Source organism: Urocitellus parryii, chromosome 12 (assembly GCF_045843805.1).
Source record: "Urocitellus parryii isolate mUroPar1 chromosome 12, mUroPar1.hap1, whole genome shotgun sequence".
Taxonomy (NCBI): domain Eukaryota; kingdom Metazoa; phylum Chordata; class Mammalia; order Rodentia; family Sciuridae; genus Urocitellus; species Urocitellus parryii.
In genome coordinates this window covers 89,833,612-89,849,089 of record NC_135542.1, presented here as the reverse complement: position 1 = coordinate 89,849,089, position 15,478 = coordinate 89,833,612, and the positions used below count along the sequence as shown (strand labels likewise).

Below are 15,478 nucleotides of genomic sequence, written 5' to 3'. Positions count from 1 at the left end.
AGAGTTTCATGGACATGCTTCACAGTGAGTGAATTAACCACAACTGGTGAAAATTACTATTAAAAAATAGCCGCTTGAAGTTCTGTAAATTGTTCTAACAACAAATAGTGAATGACGAAATAGACTTACTAAAGAAAGAAATCTACCAAATCTTGGTAAGAACAGTGGGAGTCTCTGGCATTTGAATAACCTACTCATTTGTCATCTCAAAGCTCAGTGTGATGAAATCTCACTCTAGTTGGTATAGAGAAGATGGGCCTCCTCTTCTCTACCCCCCAAGAAATACAATCTCTCTCCAGAGGAACCAGCCATCAGCATCTCTCTTCAGTCTAGATTAGCAGAAAGGTCTGGGGCCCTTATTATGCCTAGTCCACATTTACAAGAGGGAGGCTCTACTCAGATAAAACAGGGCCCTGCTTTTCTGTGCTACCTAGAGAGGGGTTCATACAACAGTGTTCTGAATTCCTGTGATAACTTCATGGGAAACTTGCACAATGTCTGAAACCCTTGAGGTCCTCCAAATGAAGAAGAAAGATGTCTTCAAATTCCTTTTAGCAGGGACCCATTTAGGTGGTACCAATCTTGATTTCCAGATGGAACAGTACATCTACAAAAGGGAAAGCAATGGTATCTACATCATTAATTTGAAGCAGAACTGGGAGAAGCTTCTCCTAACAACTTGTGCCACTGTAGCCACTGAAAGCCCTGCTGAGGTCAGCGTCCTACCCTAGGAATCCTGACCAGTGGCTGTGTTGAAGTTTGCTGCTCCACTAGAGCCACGCCTTTTACTGGCCACTTTACTTCTGGAATCTTCACCAACAAGATCCAGATAACCTTCCAGGAGCCACATCATCTGGTGGTTACTGATCCCAGGTCTGACCACCAGCTTCTTCAGAGGCACTTTATTCAACCTGCCTGTCATCGCTATGTGCAACACAGATTCTCCTCTGCACTGCGTGGACATTGCCTTACCATGAGACAACAAGGGAACTCACCCCGTGGGGCTGATGTGGTGAATCTTCCCAGGTGCTGGCCCAGGAAGTTTTGAACACACATGGCATCATCTCCTCTGAACATTCCTTGCAGGTCGTGCCTGATCTTTAATTCTAGAGGCACTGAAGAGGCTGCCACTGAAAAGCCCATGACCAAGGAGGCATTTCAGGGTGAAGGAACGGCGCCGGCTCCTGAGTTCACTGCTACTCAACCTGAGGATGCAGACTGGTCTGCAGATGGGCAAGTAGCCTTTATGTCTATCTAGCAGTTCCCCACTGAAGATGGAAGGCCCAGCTAGCCACTGAAGACTGGTCTGTAGCACCCACTGCTAAGGCCACTGAATGGGCAGGAATAAGAGTGGTTTTGAGCTCTTCTTCCACAGCTCTTAAGCAAAATGGAAATAAAGTTCCTGGAAAACAAATATCAGTTTCAAAAATAATAATACTGGGCCTCCTCCCAACATGTTTTTAGGTCATAATCCCACTCCAAGAGAGGTAAGCTGAGAAGATCAAAGGCTACTGCCCCTATCCAGAGGTCTGCTCTTAAACTAGGGTTGTCTTTCCACAGAAGTGGACCACTATTCCAAACTTCAACTCTGGAGCAGTGGCTCAGAGATTTTGCTCAGCGGAAGAGGCAGGCTATGAACAGACAAGTTCTCCTCAGGGGAAATGGCTTAATTTAGAACAGAGTACAAGTTCAAGTTTAGGGGCAGTCTCAGAGACAATAGAGAAATTTGATAAGAAATTAAAAGGAAGCTGATAGTTTCACAATATTGATAAGCAAAAATGTAGGTCAGCAAATTTGCAAGAGAGAACTAGGGAAAGAGAAAGCCTCCTGGGAACAGCACAAACATCAGGAATTATTCTCAAAAACTATCTCTGCAAAGGAACATAAGTTTAATTCAATCAGACTTGGAGAAATTTATAACTCAGGGCATGGTCAGAAACAATAGGAAAATCAGCATGCAATTAATGAAGGCTTAAAGCTGGATGGGCGTGATGGTGCACATCTGTAATCTCAGCATTCAGGAGGCTGAGTTAGAAAGATCACAAGTTTGAGGCTAGCCTCTGCAACTTACAGAGGACCTGTCTCAAAATTAAAATAATAATAATAATAAAAAAGGTCTAGGATGTGGCTCAGTGGTAAAGTACCCCTAGGTTCAGTCCCTAGTACCAAAATAAATAAATAAAAGCTGGATATGATATGATAATGACAGATGGAGTATAACAGCGAGATCAAGGAAGAATTTGGAAGTCAAAATGAACACTGAAACAGGAAGATCACCAATGAAAGGCCAGCCTCAGTGATACCCTGTCTCAAACTAAAATTTTTAAAAGGACTGGGGATGTAGCTCAGTGATAGAATGTTTACCCAGCATGAGCAAATAAAGTCCTGGGTTCAAAGGAAAAAAGAGCCCTGATGAAATACTTATCCCAGGAACCATGTATACATTCTAAGACTTCAGCCTCTGTAGAGCTAAAATAGAGGCTGTGCATTTCAAGGGAAAGGGAAATAGACTTCACTGGAATAGTTCAGCTAAGTCACTAAACAAACAATAACAAAATAAGCCTGGGGAGGGGGAGAGTCAGTATCCAGAGTTGCTGCAATATATTACCCAAGATACTCCAGTTTTCAACAACAAACATTGTGAGACATGGAAATAAACAGGAAAGGGTAACCTGTACAGAGGAAAACAGATAGGCAAAAGAAACCCTGCTAAGAGCTATAGCCAAGTAGTAATGACGCATGGCATTTTTGGTTGAAAGGTGATGCCAGCAAGCCACTGAGATGATATGATTATGTTAAGATCTGCATTCAATTGGATATTAGACCCCTACTGTCCGCCTCGGCCTGCTACTTTGGAGCTCTAGCAGGACTCCTGGAGAGTTCCCATTGCTTGGGGAAATGCGGTAGGAGGGATTTCCGGAGGAGGGACCTTCCTGTTGGTGTAGTGTAGCCTGGGAGAACGCCACATGTGTGGTTCAGCATATTTCCCGGGAGCGCACATGGCATTGGTGGGAGTTTCAGAAATAAAGTTTGTTCCTGCTTGAGTGGCTCGTGATTTTGTGCCCAGCCAGACTGCGGCAAAACCCCCTGTGAAGGGGCCCAGATATTGGATGTAACAGGCAAAGACTTCATAGTAGCAATTACAAACACATCGAAAGACCTAAAAGAAACCATGATTAAGTTTTTTACAAAAAAGTATGAGAGTATCAACAAAGAAGGAGAAATGATTTCTGGCTGTACTACCAGAATTTTTCATTTTTCATTTGTCCTCCTCCTCCTCTTCCTCCTCCTCCTCTTCTTCCTCCTCTCCCTCCTCCCCCTCCTTCTCCTCTCTTCCTCTTCCTCTTCTTCCTCTTCTTCCTCCTTCTCCTCCTCCCCTCCCCCTCCCTCCTCCTCCTCCTCCTCCTCTTCTTCCTCTTCTTCCTCCTTCTCCTCCTCCCCTCCCCCTCCCTCCTCCTCCTCCTCCTCCTCCTCTTCTTCCTCTTCTTCCTCCTTCTCCTCCTCCCCTCCCCCTCCCTCCTCCTCCTCTTCTTCTTCTTTTTTAATTGGGGGCTCACTGTGTTCCATGCTGGGCTCCAACTCATGATCCTCTAGTCTCAGCCTCCAAAGTAGCTGGTATTACAGGCATGTGATGCCATGCCTATTTAGTTCAGAATTTCTGATTTAGTATGTCTGGGGAACACAATTTGAGAATTACTGCTGTAGCAAATTTGGACCCTTTTGAACTGCTAAATTAGTGAGCAGCTGTTATTTTTGCCTTCCCAACATTCACCCCCACCCCCTTCTTCCCATAACCAAGCCATTTTTCCAGAGGGCAAGGATTTCCAAGTTTAGATATGGCTGAACTGCCAACTTGGAACACATGAGACACATGACTCAGTCCTAACCAATCAGAATATTCTATTCCCATGGCCACAGTAATTGATTCAGAAATAAGAAGGTAACCAATCAGAATGCTTCCTGGGATTTTTATGCCAAAGTGATCAGAGGAGATACTCTTTCTGCTGAGATTGCTAAGGCTAATAAGATTTGAGTCTTAGGCTTTTGATGGATGGCCCTCATGATTACCAAATTGAGAAAACTTACTAGGAAAGAAGGACCTGGATAACACTTCAGGCTTTACATTCAGCCACGTCCAAAATCAGACTATCCCATACCCTTTTCTGTTCCATGAATCAATAAAATCCCCCTTCCCCTCACCTTTTTTTGGCAGTGCTAGGGACTGAACTCAGGGCTTCACACATGCCAGACAAATGCTCTACCACTGAGCCATATCTCCAGCCCAACACTTTTTTTTGTTTAAATCAAATTGAACTGAGTATTTGTTATTTGAAAACCAAAATCCTGACAAATATACAAATTGATAACATAAAAGGATTAGAAATGATAATCCATAAAATATGGAGTGTCATGCAGATTCTTCTATGCCCTAGCTATAAAGTAACCAACCTTGGTCTGTGATTACAAAGGAGCTAGTTAAATTATAACTTGGAACACTAACTTTCTACCTACCAAACCTATATTTAAAAAAATTTATAGTTCTAGATGAACAGCATGCCTTTATTTAATTTATTTTTTTATGTGCTGCTAAGAATCAAATCCAGTGCCTCTCACATGCTAGGCAAGTACTCTGCCACTGAGCAACAGCCCCAGCCCCAAAACCTACATTTTTAATGGCTTTTAGAAACATTTTAGATGGGAACACATAATTTAAGTTGATCCAATCACATTAAAGGAAAATCTTGATTCATTTTAATAAAAACCCCCTCCCTCTCTCTATATCAAGAATCACCAAGGAAGTCTATGTCCTTTGTGTCTATTGGCAGCTACCTTGCAACACAAGAAGCCGATCATAGGAGGAAGCATCTGTCGAGAATAGCAGAACAAAGAAAAGAATAAACTTGGGTCTCTAATGACATAATTGAACCACTGCTGATCTTGACTAGTCTAAAGCTCACCCTACCTCTGGACTTCCCATTATGGAAGATAATAAATGTATCTGTTTGTATTAGGATTTTCTGCAACTTGTAATAAAAAGTATCCTCACTCAGGTATTGATTATTGTGGACATCTAATTCTCATAAGAAAGTCCAAGTTTCAGTTTAAGTCAGCCTATCTGAAAGCCAACAAGGAAAGACCATAGAGTCGACACTTCTCAGAAGAGGATATACAATCAATCAACAAATACATGAAAAAATGTTCATCATCACTAGCAATTAGAGAAATGCAAATCAAAACCATTTTAAGATTTCATCTCACTCCAGTCAGAATGGCAGCTATTATGAAGACAAACAACAATAAGTGTTGGCAAGGATGTGGGGGAAAAGGGACACTCATACACTGCTGGTGGGACTGCAAACTGGTGCAGCCAATATGGAAAGCAGTATGGAGAATCCTTGGAAAATTGGGAATGGAACCACCATTTGACCCAGCTATCCCCCTCCTTGGTCTATACCCAAAGGAGTTAAAAAGAGCATACTACAGGGACATAGCCACATCAATGTTTATAGCAGCACAAATCACAATAGCTAAATTGTGGAACCAAACTAGATGCCCTTCAATAGATGAATGGATTAAAAAATGTGGCATTTATACACAATGGAATTTTACTCAGCAATAGAAGAGAATAAAATCAGGTCATTTGCAGGTAAATGGATGGAGTTAGAGAAGATAATGCCACGTGAAGTTAGCCAATCCCAAAAAAACAAATGCCAATGTTTTCTCTGATGTAAGGAGGCTGATTCATAGTGGGGTGGGAAGACGGAGCATGGGAGGAATAGACAAACTCTAGATAGGGAAGAGGGGTAGGAGGGGAAGGGAGAGGGCATGGGGTTAAAAATGATGGTGGAATGTGATGATCATTCTTATCCAAAGTACATGTATGAAAACGTACATGTACTTTGTATACAACCAGAGATATGAAAAATTGTGCTCTATATGTGTAATAAGAATTGTAATGCATTCCTCTGTCACAAAGAAAAATAATAAATATATACTTGAAAAAATTTCTTCTATTATTTTATTGAATAAATTTTCAGTAAAGTTAAAAAAAAAAAGACCATAGGGTCTTACAAAGAGATACTTTCATGCCCACAGACTAACACAGATATGAGTCAGATAATCACTAGTTTTGCTTGGCTGCAAAAGTCAAAATTTGTGCCAAACTAAATTAAAGGAGACACCATGGGAAAAAAAATCCAGACCTAGGAAGACTCAAAGAACTAGAATATCCTAAAGAGCAATGGTCCTTCCTGCCCCCTCCAACCATCCCAAACTACTCTATTCAGATAAAGGTAAATACCACCTGGTAATGAACCATTCCCTGGAAAAGCAGAATGGGGACAAGGGGCAGAAAAGTTATTTCTCCCCAGCTCAAAGATGATCCAAGACATAGGCCAAGACTGAAGTAGTTAAATTAGGAGAAGGAGCTAAACAGAGGACTATTGCAAAGGAACAAAAATGGCACTCACATTCAACATTGACGGGATCACAATCTTTCTAAAAGGCAATTTAGCTTAACAAAACCTTTTTAAAATGTCTCTACCCTGGATGTAGCAATTCTATGGCTAGGAATTGAGCCTGAAGAAATGAAGACTTAATTATAGACATGCTCAATGTGATATTTAAAGTGACCAATCATTGGAAACAACTTGCCCCCAAAATGGCAAAGTTATATTTTTAATTTCACAAATACTTATTAGGTGTCTTCTGTATACCAGACAATGCCCTGAGCATTGAGGATTCAATAGTAGGCCAAATCAGATATGGTGTGTTGTTTGCAACCAGTACATATCAAGGTAAATGCAAAATCTTAGAGTAAGTATTTGGAAACTTTTATATCACTATGATAGCGAAGATTTATATCTGTTGTGTCTGATAATAAAAAAATTGAAGCTTATATTTTGGCTTTGTTTTTATTTCATTTTTCTTTTTAAAAATATTTTTAGTTGTATCTGAACACAATACCTTTATTTTGTTTATTTAGTTTTTTAATGTGATGCTAGGGATCGAACCCAATGCCTCACACATGTGAGGCAAGCGTTCTACCACCAAAACACAATCCCAGTCCTTTATTTCATTTTTCTATTAATTTATTTTTACTATCTTTTACAAATGTGACAAAATGTAACAGATTGGAATTTTTTAAAAAATAATGGTCCTTCACCACAGATACTTCAAGAGGCATTGCTATAGAGAATTTTAGATGGCATCCAATGGGGAACACAGAGACCTGTTGGTTGGCCAAAGGTCATATCATAGACTGAAATATTGGCAGTAAAGACACTAAGAAATGGAAAGACTTGAGAAAAAATGGGCAATGAAACTCCTCCCATTACTGGCCATGCCTGCCAAGAGGGCTTGCCAAAGGTTACTAGCTCCTCCAATGACCTGGCTCTGCTAGGGCCATATAAAAGCCAGACCCTTAAGGTGGCTCACCACCATTTTCCCCACAAGATGTGCCCCTCCAGAACTGAATAAAGCATGTATGGCAATGAAGTTTAAAAAAAAAGCAAGAAAGAAAAAGAAAATGAGCAATGATCTGGTAACACAGTAGACATGGGGGAGGGCTGAAGGATGCATTAATGATGATTCCTGTGTTTATGCCTTATTTGGTAGACAGATTACTGTGCCGTTCACTTAATAAGGAACATTGGCAGAATGTCAGGTTTGCAGTGGGGGAATTTCATAGTTCTCACTTGCTTGGGTACATAGAATTTGAGGTATCTGGATGCCAGCAAGTGGAAATGCTACATAGTAGCTTTGATATATAGGTTGGAGCTCAGCAGAGATTTATAAGCTAGACATATCAATTGTGAGTTGTAGGCATGTAGCTAGCAGTTGAAATTGCAAGCCATCAATACAAATACCTAGGAGATGATACCTGGAAGAAAAGAAGGTCAAGGCCAAATGCAAGGAATAAGCAAAAGCTAACGACTATGAAGAAAAAGTGAGTTTGCAGAAACAACTGAAGATAAACCACAAAATTGGTTTATATCCATACAACAAATATTACTAACATTTTTTAGATTTGTAAGATGACCTGACAAGTTTAAAGTATGTCTCATTTTCAAACAACGATATTAAGACGTATATGTACATATGTCTCAAAGTACATATCATTAAAAGTATGGCGTTAACAATTAGGGAAATTCAGGGAATTTTCCCCCTTATTTTTCTTTCTACTATCTCATTTTTCTACTTTACATTTTTTTCTATGTGGCAAAAGCAAACTTTCAAAAACTTAAGTGTAGTCAAGGAGACAGTTCTTAGATTTTAAATTTTATCTGAAACAAAGGAAATATAGAAAATAAAATCCCTTAAATTTTGACCAAAGAATAGGAAAGTCGCAGAGTTGTTAGGATTCTTTGAAAATACCATCTTTTCGGCATGCTAAATTTTACTTTTTGGGGGGGCCCTGCCCCTATCTAAAGAATATTATTAGTTCTAAGGAAAGAAACAACCTATAAATTCAGAAAATCAGAAGAGTGTAGAAAGCATTATTACAGAGTAAATGAACCCAGAAAATGTCCATAACTCACATTACAAAGAACTAGTGCCCTCCTAAAGCACCTATAAATAAATAAGAATAAAAGTAACTCAATAGGAAAGTGGGAAAATGATAAGAAAAAAAAATGAATCACAAATGGCTATTTAACCTCTAAAAAGACGCTCCATTTTACTGAGAAGAAAATGTAAACTGAAACTAAGTGGAGATTCCATAGCTTCATATTGGATTAGCACACATCCAAAATTTTGACTATGTTGACAGAGGTGATGGCACAGACCTATGATCCATCTATTCTATAAGCAGAGGCAGGAGGATAGCAAATTCAAGGCCAGCCTCAGCAACTCAGCCAGATCCTGTTTCAAGATAAAATTAAAAGGTCTGGGCATAAGCTCAGTGGTACAGCACTTTTCTCACACATTTTAAGCCCTGGGTTTGATTCTCAACACTACTAGGAAAAAAAAAAAAAAGACTGTTGATTAGAGTATAGGTGATCAGCATTCTCACTGATTCCTATCTGCAGTGTAAATTATAATCTTTCTAACAAAAGCAATTTGGTAATATCTATCAACAAAAACACATACCTAAAATAGCAATTCTAGAGAATCACAGCCTTTGGGACAGGAGTCCCCTGTGTTTCTCCTTTGCTAGCAAAGCAATAAACCTTTTTCCTTTTCCTCAAGACCTTGTCTTTGTTATTGGATTGGCATTGAGGACGAGGATCAAGCATTCGGTTACAAATTTGGCAAGCCAAGCCAGGAGCCAAGAGCAGCCCCTGCTCCAGCTTTTCTTGGGCAGGCCTGGCTCTCCAAGGAACCCCAAAATTTCCATGCCGGAGATTCATGGTGCTGGTGAGTTTGTTCAGAGCTGACTACTGGAGAAATTGAGAGACCTGTGAGTTTGCCTCCTGTGAGTAAAGGGAGGAACTGAGGGACCATCCCAGCAGCTGCCAAAGCTCTTTCTGGAAATTCCCACCTTCTCTCTTTGAACTGTACAAGTTGCTCCATCAGTTGCTCTACTTTGAGAAAAAGGAAACTGAACTGAGGAAATTCACACACCCTTGGCCATTTTGTAAATCCCTCAGTGTGCATGCAGAGACCCTTGATTCCATACACCTAGTTCCTATTTGTGGGAACAGCTGGTCCCTCTTTCTGGGGACATTTGTGGCACCACTGGTTTAAGAGTCACGGTTAAGTGGGACTTAGGGATATGTAGTCCCTTCTGATCTGTTCTAGGTTCTCATCTGTTTGTTGGCCTTGGGCTTGAGAATTCCCTCCACTTATCTGTTTTATTTGTATCTGCTACTGCCCCTTTTAAGATATGGCCAGTACTGCATTGTTTCTACGGAAAGTCTCTTGGGAAAGTTCTTGGCTGGTCAGTTTAAAGGTTCCTATCTATCAGCCATAGTTTTGGCACTTCTTTCTGGTTGTCTCTGTTTCTTTTTGTACAATCTTGCAATTAGAATTTATTTGTCGGAGGTAAAGTGAGTTGAAGAAAGGGCCACCTATAAGTCTACCTAAGATAATGTTTTACTGTAAAGATCTGGCTTTTAAATAGCTTTCTAGATTATTGTACAATCTTATAGTTGTGGTTGGTCAAAGGTAAAGTAAGTAAAAGAAATTTGTACATGCAGGTCTGTCTGTTTTTAAAGGTTCCTATCTGTCAGCCCTGGTTTAGGTGATCCTCTCTCAGCTGTGGGTTTTTTTGTTTTGTTTTGTTTGTTTTTGTTTTGTTTTTTGTCTGTTTCTGGCCTTTAAGACATGGACTATGTTGCATTGATCTTACCAGTAGTCTCTGGAGCAGAGAGATCTTGGCTGAACTGGCCACCTATAGGTACAAGCCTAAGAGAAAGATGGTTTGCTGTAATACAATCTAGCCTCTGAATGATTTTTTCTGGATTATTATACAATTCTGACTGATGCTGAAGTTGGTCTGTCAGGGGTAGAGTATATGTACAGGCATTTACGCAGTTTCATGTTAAGGGGTCTGAACCGTCAGGAACTAAATTGAAGGTGCCAAAAGGCACTGAGTGCCTCTTCTGTGCAAGGATAGCAGGAATCCAGAAGAAAGGGTTGAAAAGATTTAAATCTTTTAAACCCAGTGCTAGTACTCCCAGCACTGTTTCTCAGCCTGGCCCCAATCAGCCGCAGATCATTTCATTGGACATGATCATTCATTTCAAGGACACTGGCCCTAAACTGGGGGGGGGGGGGGAATCCCAAAAAAACCCACCTAGGCTGTAGAAAAATGACCAAAGAGGTCCTGGGCTCTGCTCTGCCTTTCAGCCCCTTTTCCCCCTGGGTTGAGGTGGAGGTTGCTGGCCACATGGGATGTGGTAGTAGGTTCCAGCACTGTCAGGTTATGACCTGGGGACAAGAGTCTCCCCTTTTAAGATCTGACAGGAGACCCTATTTAGCCAGGGAATATTTATCACTGGGGCAAAGCAATTCTTGCTAGAATAGTATCCCATCAAACTAAATGCCTGGGGAAACCCGCAGAATAAATAACCGAACTCAGAAAAGAAAAAGATAGAAAATAAGGCCCACTTGTGTTTTGTAGGCAGCCTCTGAAAAAGGATCTTCAAGGAAGCCTAAAGAAAAGGATGGAAAGGGCCTCCGCCATTGCATATCAATGTGCCTAGTGTAAGAAAAAGGCCCCAGAAATCTATATAGAGAGAAGATGGCGGCGAAGGGAGTGCATCACCCCAGTGCACCGCATCACTGAGCAGGAGAAAGACGAGGTGAAACGGCTGAAGGCTATCTTGTTGGGAATTTCCAGTGAAATTGAGGTGCTCCAGAATCTAGTGGACGGATTTCCATCACTCGAGGTTCAGCTGCGGGAGCTCGATTTCTCCGCACGGAGGGTCGCATAGCCTGATCGGCGATCGCCCCGCGGCTGGAGTCTGCAGTGTGCGCTGGGAAGTGGTGAGGTGCTGGAGCGGGGGTGCAGCGATACGGATTCGGAGGGCTCCCGCCAGTGGTACAATGGCCGCGCTTAATGCTGAGTTCTGGCTTTGAGACAGAGGAGAGAAGCGGTCCAGTTCGGTTCCCGACACCGGTCCACGGAGGAGGTCAGCAGCCGCCATCTTGGAGTGGTGATGTAATCATCCCTGTTTTCTACTGATCTCAGCTCATTCAGCTACAGAACAGGTGATTTCAGGCTGGTATTTGCCTGCGTCTCGCAGACAAATAGCTCAGGCTCGGGATTGGAGAACCTGTGGAGAATATTGTGCGCCGGGCTCTGAGCGGCCGGATTCTGGTTCCCGGGGCTAACTTGGTCCAGGGCTAGGGAACCTGCGGAGACTGCCAGTGGAGGCCAGCTCCAAGTGGAGCGTGCGCTGAGCTTGGGGTGACTGGGTTCTGACTCCCGGAACAGTTTTGGCCTGGGGCTGGGGAACCCGTGGGGGTCGCTCCCTGGAGCCAGCTCCCAGCGGAGAGTGCGTCGGGATAGGAGAGGCCGGGTTCTGGCTCCCGAAGCTGCTTTGGCCTAGGGCTGGGGAACCGGCGGTGACTGCTTCTCGGTCTGGGTCCTGCTGGGTGCTGTGGGGGGGGGGCAGAGTGGAGCTGCCGCCTGTGCCCAGAGCAGGCCAAGTGACCCGCTGGCGTGGTATCACGACACCCCAACTGCAGCTGGGGCCTAAGAGAGTAGCCGCCCATGCCTAGAATGGGACCAGCGACCCTGCGGCATGGTAGCCAAGTAACTTCATTTGGAGTAGGGCTGTGCAGAGCTGCTGATTGAGCCTGCAGGGTAGGCAGTCCTGCGACCCACTGGCAAGACAGGCCTGGTAGCCTGCCAGCGTGGTGGACACATAGCACCGAGGCAGTCACGTCACCCTGGTTGAAGTGGGGGTGGAGCAGGGCCGCCGCCCAGGTCTGGAGGGGGTTCAGCGATCCGTTGGAGAGGTAGTCAGGTACCCCCATTGGGAGTGGGGGCTGTGCAGTACTGCGACCCACTGGCCTAGAGGCCTGCCAGTGTGGTAGACACGTCACACCTATTGGAGTGGGGACTGAGCAGAGCTGCTGCCCACATCCAGATCAGGACCAACGACCCCAGGGCATGGTAGTTAAGTCACCATAATTGAAGTGGGGGCAGAACAGAGCTGCCACCCGCGCCCGCAGTGGGGGCAGACCTGCGACCGACCACCGTGGCAGACAGACCACCATAATTAGAGGAGGAGCACAGCCACTACCCGCCCTGCAAGGGAGACTTCCCAACTATACAAGAGCAATATAAATAAATAGGGGGTAAATTTCAAAAACACAACAGTTTCACCAAGCAGAAAGAAACGCAAACAGAATGAAAAGACAAGGAAAGAAAGGACCACAAGCAATGCAGGTCAACTCAACTTTAGAAGAGGTAATAGCTGCAACAGATGGAATGTCAGATAAAGAGTTCAGGATATACATGCTTCAGATGATCTGGAGTCTCAAGGAAGACATGAGACAGCAAAATCAGACAATGAAAGATCACATTGACAAACAAATCCAGGAAGTAAAAGATCAATTTCACAGGGAGATAGAGGTAATAAAAAACAAACAAATAGAAATCCTAGAAATGCAGGAAGCAATAAACCAACTTAAAAACACAATTGAGAATACTACCAGCAGAGTAGATCACTTAGAAGATAGAACATCAGACAATGAAGACAGAGTATTTCAACTTGAAAAGAACATAGACAGCTCAGCAAGTCTGCTAAGAAACCATGAGCAGAACATCCAGGAATTATGGGATAATATTAAAAGACCAAATTTAAGAGTCATTGGGATACAGGAAGGCACAGAGCTCCAGACCAAAGGAATAAATAATCTATTCAGTGAAATAATACGAGAAAACTTCCCAGACTTGAAGAATGATACAGAATCCCAAATCCTAGAAGCCTACAGGACGCTGAATGTGCAAAATCATAAGAGATCCACACCTAGACACATTATAATGAAGATGTCCAACATACAGAATAAGGAGAGAATTTTAAAAGCCACAAGAGAAAGGAAGCAGATTACATTTAGGGGTAAACCAATCAGGATAACAGCTGATCTCTCAACACAGACTCTGAAAGCTAGAAGATCCTGGAATAACATATTTCAAACACTGAAAGAAAATGGGTTCCAACCAAGAATCATGTATCCGGCGAAATTAAGCTTCAGGATGGAAAATGAAATTAAAACCTTCCAAGATAAACAAAAGTTAAAAGAATTCGCAGCTAGAAAACCATCTCTTCAAAAAATCCTTGGCAAATCATTACAGGAAGAGGAAATGGAAAATAACATTGAAAACCAACAGTGGGAGGTAGGACAGTAAAGGGGGGAAAGTAATCAAAGAGGAAAACAAATCAGATTTAGTAACATTAATAAACAAATACGGCTGGAAGAACAAACCATATCTCAATAATATCCCTAAATGTTAATGGCTTAAACTCACCAATTAAGAGACACAGGCTAGTAGAATGGATCACAAAACAAGACCCAACAATATGCTGCCTACAGGAGACGCATCTGATAGAAAAAGATATACATAGACTGAATGTGAAAGTTGGGAAAAATCATACCATTCATATGGACTGAGGAAACAAGCAGGAGTGTCCATACTCATATCTAATAAAATAGATTTCAAGCCAAAGTTAATCAAAAGGGATAAAGAAGGACACTTCATACTGCTCAAGGGAACCATACACCAACAAGACATAACAATCATAAATATATATGCCCCAAACAAGGGTGCAGCTATGTTCATCAAGCAAACTCTTCTCAAGTTCAAGAGTCTAATAGACCACCATACAATAATCAGGGGAGACTTCAACACACCTCTCTCACCACTGGACAGATCTTCCAAACAAAAGTTAAATAAGGAATCTATAGAACTCAACAACACAATTAATAACCTAGACTTAATTGACATATATAGGCTATACCACCCAACATCAACTAGTTACACTTTTTTCTCAGCAGCACATGGAACCTTCTCAAAAATAGACCATATATTATGTCACAGGGCAACTCTTAGACAATATAAAGGAGTAGAGATAATACCATGCATTTTGTCTGACCATAATGGAATGAAACTGAAAATCAATGATAAAAGAAGGAAGGAAAAATCAAGCATCACTTGGAGAATGAACAATATGTTACTGAATGATCAATGGGTTTTAGAAGACATCAAGGAGGAAATTAAAAACTTCTTAGAGTTAAATGAAAACACAGACACAACATATCAGAATCTATGGGACACATTGAAAGCAGTTCTAAGAGGAAAATTCATTGCTTGGAGTTCATTCCTTAAAAAAAAGAAAAAACCAACAAATAAATGATCTCATACTTCATCTCAAAATCCTAGAAAAAGAAGAGCAAAACAACAGCAAAAGAAGTAGAAGGCAAGAAATAATTAAAATCAGAGATGAAATTGAAACAAAAGAAACAATTGAAAAAATTGACAAAACTAAAAGTTGGTTCTTTGAAAAAATAAATAAAATCGACAGACCCTTATCCATGCTAATGAAGAGAAGAAGAGAGAGAACCCAAATTACTAGCATACGGGATGAAAAAGACAATATCACAACAGACACTTCAGAAATACAGAAGATAATCAGAAATTATTTTGAATCCTTATACTCCAATAAAATAGAAGATAGTGAAGGCATCGATAAATTTCTTAAGTCTTATGATCTGCCCAGATTGAGCCAGGAGGATATAGACAACCTAAACAGACCAATAACAATAGAGGAAATAGAAGAAACCATCAAAAGACTACCAACTAAGAAAAGCCCAGGACCGGATGGGTATACAGCAGAGTTTTACAAAACCTTTAAAGAGGAACTAACACCAATACTTTTCAAGCTATTTCAGGAAATAGAAAAAGAGGGAGAACTTCCAAATACATTCTACGAGGCCAACATCACCCTGATGCCTAAACCAGACAAAGACACTTCAAAGAAAGAAAACTACAGACCAATATCTCTAATGAACCTAGACGCAAAAA

General features: G+C 41.7%; 1 protein-coding gene and 1 pseudogene across 4 annotated transcripts in view; one reads left to right on the top strand and one right to left on the bottom strand.

The window, feature by feature from the left end:
- Positions 1 to 15,478, bottom strand: part of Znf638 (zinc finger protein 638) — a 127,250-nt gene that overhangs the window by 77,639 nt on the left and 34,133 nt on the right. The gene's annotated exons all lie outside the window — the stretch shown is intronic.
- On the top strand, positions 495 to 1,464 carry LOC113194131 (small ribosomal subunit protein uS2 pseudogene; annotated as a pseudogene).